Here is a 9,247-nt window from a genome sequence, read left to right on the forward strand (position 1 = left end):
ACAGATCATCAAATGTATCATGCAGACAAAGGTCACTTTCTGTAAGTATGAATACATGCATCACACCCTACAATTCATAATTAACACATAATATTATCTTGTTCACAAAGAAGACACAGCACACAGTAAATCTCAAAACACGACAGCATAGGTTGTTTGCCAGTGACTCCCAAAAAGACATTCTTTCATTCTACTTCAGCAGCTGTTGTGTTGACAGTCACACACATCAGCAGCAGGTCACAAGGAATAAGCAATAACTGTGCACGATGCATAAATCGCAGGTGCGCAAAGTGAGACGGAGGAGAGGGAAAATTGTCCTTCATATTGGTGATTATTGAAGTGCCATTCATCCCAATTTGTGGCATTTAGGATCTCTCCGCTTGCACAAACAGTACTAAGTGTTTTTATTTGTCATCTGGCTCCAATCTGGCTTAAAGCTTTTCTCTGCTCCTCATGCTAACACCTGACACATTTGTGAAACTTTGGTTTATAACTCTCCTGTTTAGCCTCTGACTCAATGTTTGATTCAATTTATCCAATCCTGATATTTCAGTCTCGGCCAAAGTGGTCAAATCTTTCTTTCTTCACACTTCACTAAAATAGCAGCTTCTGCGGTCCTGCCTGCTGATATATCTGATGTCCGTATCTAAAGAACAGTTTCTACTCTACTCTAAATGTTTTCAGTGACGTAAAAGCCAGCACTCAGCGCTCAAGGTTGTGTCAAACAGAACAATCAATGTACCTCTGTGACAAACACATCCATCTCTAAAAGCAACGTGATGACCGCCTGCCTTTTTATCCGTTAGCCCTCAACCTTGAAAGTGAATTCAATATTCAGCACACAGAGAGATTCATTCACTAAAGGTTTCATGCATTTAGGACAGAAATAAACTCCATGTTTGTGCTCTCTGGCTCTCGTGGTCTCTTCACAATCTCTACTTCTGCTCTGTTCAAGTCATTTACAGAGAGGACTGTTGAATTCCCCCAAACCGCTCCTCGATTGTGAATCGCTGAGTTTTATTCGTGCAGCGTTTCAATGTCAGAATCATTTCAAAACCAAATAATGAATCTTTTTAGGTTTGTAGAAAGCTTCTGGAAAAGTCATGGTCAGGGTCTAAGATTTGAATCACCCCTCAGTTAAACCATAATACATTTTCTATCTGCTTTTTAAATGTATTCATAAAAGTTAAATCTTTTCACTCCCAATGGAGGTTGCAATCCTTTCATTTGCGTTAAATGCAAATAAAGCAGTTTCACTTTAAAAATCAGTGTTTCTCCGTGTTCGGCTGCCGCTAACGTTCACTCAGCTTGTTTCTCTGATAACTTCAGATCCAAAAATGACCAAGATTTTAAAAGTTTTAAATATGTGGCTTAAAACTGGATAAAAAGTTAATTTAAAGATACATCCACTTTTGATAAAACTTCAAATGTGAGCTTGGATGACATTTTGTCATTTTGGGGCACTCTTACAATATGTAAATGTTTATTAAATATAATAATTGCAATTAGGCTACAGATCCCTACAGATGCAGGACTACAGTAAAACACTATAGTGTCACAGGATGTCAAGATGTTTAAAATATATATTAAATATAACCAAGAGTATTTTCAGGGGTGACTTCCCGGCACAATAAGCTGTGGATGTTCATTTTATGTTTGAGTGTAGATGTGACTGAGTTCAAATTCATCTGGTGAGAACATCTGTCGCTGAATGAAAGATTGTAGGACAGCCATCAACGTTCAGCAAGTTCATGCACTTATACACACACTCACACACACTCACACACACTCATCCGATTCATTCAAAGATCAAAGACCACAACACTCTTAGACGCCATTGTATTCATGTATTCATTTTCTGTTTGTGACTGAAATATCATCGTCCTTCTGCTCCGAAGATAATCACAAAAATTAGAGAGCTTGAGAGCGTTGATCCAAAGTGCTGTAGCTCAGTCTGAAAGGCAGGACTCTGAATTAAATTATAAAATGTTTTAAAGAGTACCTGGTCTAAAGCTGAAATGTCAAATTGACATAAGCATTAAGTATCATTAAGTAAGTCTACAATTAATTTTAGTCTGAAAACAGATACCGTGCTATACTGCTATACTGCAAGGAATCTGGATGTGACACTGGACGACCAGCATCCCTGCAACAACTCGCTGCTGCAGACACACTCTGTACAACATCAGGAGGACACGTCCCAGATCCCCTCAAACAAAACCCGCCTGTTTGCTATCACGGCTCCGAAAAGGTGGAACGACCTCCCCATTGATGTCGGGTCAGCAGACAGTCTGCACACCTTCCGTCGCAGACTGAAAACTCACCTGTTTCGACTGCAGCTCGGCCAATAAAGGGAACAAATTATAAGTCAGTTCTTTGTATGTTGCACTTACATTTGTTTGGTTTATTCAAAGCTATTGTTCTGCACTTAAAAGATTTCATCTATTTGAAGCTGATGTACTTGCATGATTCTTGCTGTTCGGAGTCGTATCCTCGTGATTGTTTGTACTTATTGTTGCTTTGGACAAAAGCGTCAGCTAAATGAACTGTAATGTAATGTAATGTGATATATATGAAAGGAGAGCGCTGGCGTTTGAAGAAACATGATGTTCTGTTTCTATATGAGTAAATGAACGGGCGAATACAAAATGTATGCCATAAAAACGTTCCAATTAATAGGCCCACACTAAAATACTTGGTCCTTTTGGCTATTCATTAATAAAATAATTGTCAGTTGTCACAGATTATACAACGTTAGCATTAATGACATTTTTTATTTTCTACTCTAACTTTACTGTATTGCACAACAATTTCCGTTTATGCATGAGTGTCTGCATGCGTGATCTATTTTCTATGCGTGTTTGTGACGTTGTTGGCAAGTGTGTTGTATGATGCAGCTGCTAGGAGCCCAAGACAAATGTCCCTGTTGGACAATAAAGTAAATCTTATCTTAACCTCTGTGTGGAGTCAGATTGTTCTTACTGGGATTGCATGGGTTTCACTCAGGGTCCTTGCAATTCATTAATAAAAAGTTGTAAGTTTCAAATGCAAATGTATCTTTTGAATTTCTACTTTTACGTCTAGTTACCTAGTGGCCATCAGGAGAACTTCAGCTTAACATTTTTTTCAGACGGAGAGCAACACTTCGTCTGCATACCGCTTGGATCCACACAGGGTATCACTGCGCTTCTCGATTCCCTGCTGGTACAACAATCCCGGGTCAATATTTTTTAAATGTAGTGACAATCCTAGTCTTTACTGCCAATAACAGACTACTAGTGTTGTTAGGTAAAGTTTTATTATCATAGTCGTAACTTTGTAGCCTAGCTTAAGTTCAAACTATATGTAAGGTTACCTGATACATCCAGTTTTGCGGTGAAAGCCCAACTGTTTATATCACGATTACTATTCAGAACAGTTAACAGTTATATATATATATACATACGGTCTCTCGTCCATTGATTTACACAGCATTGCGCCCACTTGTCGCTCCGCCTGTGAAAATGGATTACTCGGCGCGTCAATTGCTCCCCTTCGGCTTGTATGTGACTGTGTTATTGCCCCCTCTACTTTGGAGTAATGGATGTGATGACAGTATAACAGTTTTATTGCTCATGACTGTTAAGTTGCACCAGAGACTTTACGAGCATTTCACTTCATGTCACTTTTAATGATGTAAAAAGTATAAAGCAAAGTGGACGTGCTTTTGTCTGCTTAGGCCTATTTGTAGATCAGAGAAGGCAAGTTATTCCACCTTTGCATTGCTAATTGAGTATAAAGCAGGAGCATAAAAGGAAGAATGTGTCTCTTGACTCTTCTCAATGAGACTGACTGTTTAGGTCGAGGAACAGATGAGGCAATCCCCTCATGGTGCTTTATGAATGAGAGACACACATAATCATCTCTGCATCAAAGGAAGAGGTTATCTTGGCACAACTTGACATAACTAATGCAGCTGAAAACATATTCTAAATTTAAACAGGGTCAGGGGTCCGCTGAGAGTTTCTCGCTGCCATATCTCAGCAAAACATGCATTGAAATGCTGAGTTCCTCATGTAAGCAGCAAATTTACAAAGAAACAGTTTTTACTGTGCAAAGAGAAGCACTGCTGATGCAAAACATGTTGCGAGACGGATTCAATTATTTAAGTCCAACAGTGATCATCTTGTCTTTACATGGAAATATTGATTAATGGGAGTCTATGAAGATATGATCACAAGGGACTGTAAACATATTTAAAAAATGCATTGGAGCATGCATATCTGCTTTCATGATCTAAATCAACAGATAAGAGCAGTTGTGGTACATTTGCTCAAGAACTGTACGGTGCTTTCCTTGAGCATGATCATTTTGGACAGGACAGTGACGCTACAAACATATGATGATCGTAAAGATTATGATGCATTGCTATAGTTTGAACTACCAAACAGTAAATGAAGATCTCATCCCTACATGTCATATTTTGCGGTGATGGCAGGGACAGCCTTTTGCGTAGTATCTTGCGTAGTTTTGCACGTAGTTAAAGTTGCGAAAGAGACCTAACGTCACGTGTAAATGACGTCATCAGTAAAAAAAAACAACGGTTAGGTTAAGGCAACAGAACTAGTTGGTTAAGGTTAAAAAACGATAATTTTTCAGTTATATAAATAGCTTAATTTAAGCTACTGGGCATAATGCATGTGACTCAGTGACGTAGCATCAGTAAAAATAACTAAACTTTTGGTTTCACGCACTACACGTGTGCCCTGGATGAAAGACATGCGTTTGTTAAACCCATGCGCTACAACCCCCTCCCACCCTTAGCGGACTTTCTCGCTATTAATTGTACATATGTTGCTCGGAGCACAACCTTAAACATCTACAGCAGTAACAGGGAACATTTTCATATTGGTAATATTACTTTTACTTAAAAGAAGGATTCAAATCTTCGACCTCTGCAAAAGACAGATACGGAGATACATGCCAAGATTTAATTAGCTGATACTGAATTCCTGCCATCTACTTGATCGTGCTTTTCTCTGTTGATCTCCATTTGTGTTTTTGACATTTTAAAACGGTGTGATCTGCCATAAAAACAAAAAGGGCTTGTCTGGAATTAGATGAAACTAAGAAGTGGCACTGTGAAGGTGACGGCCTGAAAAAGAGCACTTATCTAATCTGAGTAGCAGCTGGTTCCTGTCAAAGCGGATAAAAGGAGTAGGTATGGGAAAACAGCTTTAATTTTTTATTTAGAGGAGCGAGTGATAAGCACTCAACCTGAGCCGCCGCCGCCACACCTGAATACACAAACACACAAGCTTTGATTTATTTTTCCCACTCGTGAGCGTACAGGAGCTGTGGTTTGTAATGTGACAGACAGAAAGACAGACACATTATGTAACCAAAAATGATTTTGAGGTATTTTATAACTGCAGACTGTAGGAGTGGCTTGTATTGGACTAACTCAATTCAAACTCTGGCTCCTTTTCTCACTGAAAGTTATATAGTCGGGGTTTTCCAAAGCTATTCGGTCATCCGAGAAGCCAATCTGATGACGCACCGTGACATCCATGGCAGTCCTTTGAGGCTAAATGCTAGCATGCTCACAATGACAATGCTAACATGCTGATGTTTAGGTAGGAGGACATTTTGGAACAACTGGGCTCGTTAATAAGAATAGAGATGTTTAAAATACCAACACACTGTTAAACAGAATAGATGAGTTCACAATAAAACAAGATTAACAGTCTAAAGTGTGCTAGCGTGCTCTATGAGGCTGTAGTCTACATTGCTTTGAGCTAAATGCTAACCTCAGCATGCTAATATGCTCATAATGACAATGCTTTTTCCCAAATTCAAACAATAACAAGGAAACAAAAAGAGGAAACAAAGTGACAGGGTATTAAGTTCTGACATGTTGATCAAATATTGTTTTTACGTTACGGCGGACATCACATTTCTTTTTAATCATGGAGGCATTGTTTGGCTGATTGTTTCCTCCTGAGGGTTTTGTAGTTACAGCTTGACAGTGGCACCATCTGTTTTTATAATAATGTTTTTGTCTTTTCAAACCTTCACTAAGCAACTAAGATTGTTATAATCAATCTAATTAAAGTCTGTCTGGAATTAAATTACGAGTTTCTAAATCCTTTAATCTGAAACGTCGGTGTGTGAGGTGACGCCTGGTCGATTTCTGAACAGACAGAGATTCATTGAAATTTAAACAAACTGCCTTCCTGATCTGCAGTGAGCAATCTGTGGAAGATGGACTCGGAGTTAAACCTTTTGGGAAAGTTTGTAAAATGTTATGAATTGTGTGTTTGTTTGCCTAACTGCACATCCCCAGTGCTGTCTTTGCTAGCATAGCTCAGGAAGGAGTAAGACGTGGAAAGTATCCCGTAATAAAAATAGCAAAACGTTTCTTTATTGTAGTTCTGTCATTTCATACACGCAGAAAAACACGGTATTATTTATAATTAATCTGACTATGAAGAGAGACAGCTAACGGTAGTTTATCCTCCCGCCTTCCTGTCCGACAGTCAATTTTATTAATTCAAGACTGTAAACACGTACAAATTTGAGGTACTTTTACTTTACTTGAGTATTTCCATTATATGCAACCTTATACTTTTACTTCACTAAAGGGAAATATTGTATTGCTGTAGATTGAGGAGTTAAAATGAGCTCATCTACAGCAGCAACATGCAACATGCACATTAATGCAGCAGTAATATTAATCCAGAAACATCATATATGATCGTAAAACACTGACGGATCATTTACTGCACGATCAATACTTTTACTTTTGATACTTTTTGTACATTTTGACGATAATACTGAAGTACTTTTATTTAAATAAGGTTTTGAATGCAGGTATTTTACTTGTAGTGGAGTATTTTCACAGTGTGGTATTAGTACTTTTACTTAAATAAAGAATTTGAATACATCCAACTCTAAAAACACATGCGTACAACATATTTAGCTGATAATATTTACACATTTCAAGAAAGGTTTGAATGCGGGACTGTTACTTGTAATGGAGTATTTTCACAGTGTGATATTACTTCTTAAAGTAAAGGAACACTGGTTTAATCTTCAAAATGCATTGTATTTATAAACATATAGTCGATATCTTCTAATGTAAATTAATTGGATGAAATATAGTATTTCCTTCTGAAAAGTACTGGAGTAAAAGTATAAAGCTGCAAAAACTAAGAAGCCCTGAAGCCCATTAGAGAACTAAAAGGGAGCGAGCAGAGCTCTCATTAAGAAGATTCTCTTAGTTTTGTCTCGGCGCTCTCCTACACCTCATCCTTCACGCCTGACTCATCAAAGTTTGTGCAGAATTATAACAAATGGCTAAATAAATATCTAAAAGTCAGAGAGCCTCTCCCACTGAGACATGTTTTATATGTCGTGAGGATGAGTCCTCAACCCACTGGCATTGAATTAAAAAATCTCTCACATACAGCATCATGTGAGGATGAACACAAGGTGGAAACAAAGACACATTCCCCTTCAGCAGGTTGATTCAGAGGATTTTTTTAATTGTCTGTCCTTTCCTACAGGGAACCGGTTTGCCATTTGCAGCCATGTTATTTCTAACGATGGCGTCAGGCAGAAAAGCATGTGGGCTTTGTTCGTGACCTTTCCGGCGCTGTAGGAGTCTGTTCCCTGAGGCGCTGTACGGCTCCCACTCCACACATGGGTTGTACATTACATGATAAAGAGTAATACAAACGCTATAGTCATGTGAGATTGTATAATAGGAAGGATAACCTTCATTTTACCATCTCTGAGCTCTTTCCCTGCGAGTTCTTTGAATATGTAATTGTTGCACATTAAAAGGTATGAACAGAAAAAAGCTCTGTAACTAGATGTGTGGTTAAACAGCCGTACCAGTAAACAAGTCAAGACGTTTTATTAACCATCATTTTCTTTGCATTTCTAAAATACATTTCTTTAACCTTTTTTTTATTTTTTATACTGCAGTTATATTTATAGATTTATTCTTGCAAACTGCAATTAAATGAAAAATAAAAGCGTTTTTACCAGAAAAATAAATGAATAGTTCAAATTTGCAACAAATTACAAGATTAATGCTTTATTGCCTAAAATGTAGTTCCTTTTTTTCTCTTGCATAATCTCAGATTAGATTCCCCCCCCTCGCAAATTACATTTTTTAAATGGTTTAAAGTTTGGAAATCAGAGGTTTCTCTCTCATGAGTTACCATTTTTAAATTGGCACAAATAGACTAATAGTTAGATTTATTTGCCGTTCAAGGTTTTTGGAAGCTTTTTTATTGCGATTAAATTAAATACACAAAAGGCAGTTTGTTGAGATTTGAAAATTACAACAAAGAAGTTGAGTTTAAAGACGTCCACCCACCTTCTCATGCAGGACACACTTTCTATAACTCCCTGTGCTGAGGACACTCGTATGTAATCTAAGTTTTATGACATGTGGAATAAATATGGCTGATCACACACACATCATCCCTGTTGTCATGGTGTTGACAGCCTCCTTTGTAGCCTTGAAGTGAGAGAAATCCTTCATAGCGGTTTGTGAAAGAATGGGAGATGTAATAATAGTGCGTCAGAGCGAGTGCTACTTCAACGCATAACGATCTATTGATCTGTTGCAGCGGCGTTGCTTTATCCATACATCTAAAAAGGCAGCCGTTCATCTGCTTTACGAGACCCGTGGCACCAATCAGCCGATCTGGAGCAACACAGCTGTGAGATACTCATACACAGAGGCGTAACGAAATCTATAATAAAAGATATGCCTGCACTGGCCCTAAAATCAATTTATAACCAGATTGTTGACATTCCCATAAACATTTTTATTGCTTTTTCAAAAATCAAACCAAATATAACGTCAGCTGCAACCGAAGAAACAGACAGGACATATCGGCACATCAAATAATTCTGTCTGATTAACAAAAAGAGGGCTTTATTCAAAAAGCTTACAAAATAACAAAAATACAAAAGGTAAAAAGTAAACTGAAAAGACAGGATGACACGGGGAGCACGCGGCGGCACCAACAAACAAGGGTGACACATGGATGACGATCTCACCAGGAACACTGGGAAAGACAGGGATATATACCCACAGACACTAAACGAGGGGAACGAGACACAGCTGGGGAGAGAAGCTAAAACACAAGGACACGGTGAACGGACACAGAAGGAACAAATCAACAATCACAGGAGGAAAACACACAGACAGGAAGTACAACACTTTTGAACACTTCAAAATAAAACA

Source organism: Cottoperca gobio, chromosome 8 (assembly GCF_900634415.1).
Source record: "Cottoperca gobio chromosome 8, fCotGob3.1, whole genome shotgun sequence".
Classification (NCBI taxonomy): Eukaryota; Metazoa; Chordata; class Actinopteri; order Perciformes; family Bovichtidae; genus Cottoperca; species Cottoperca gobio.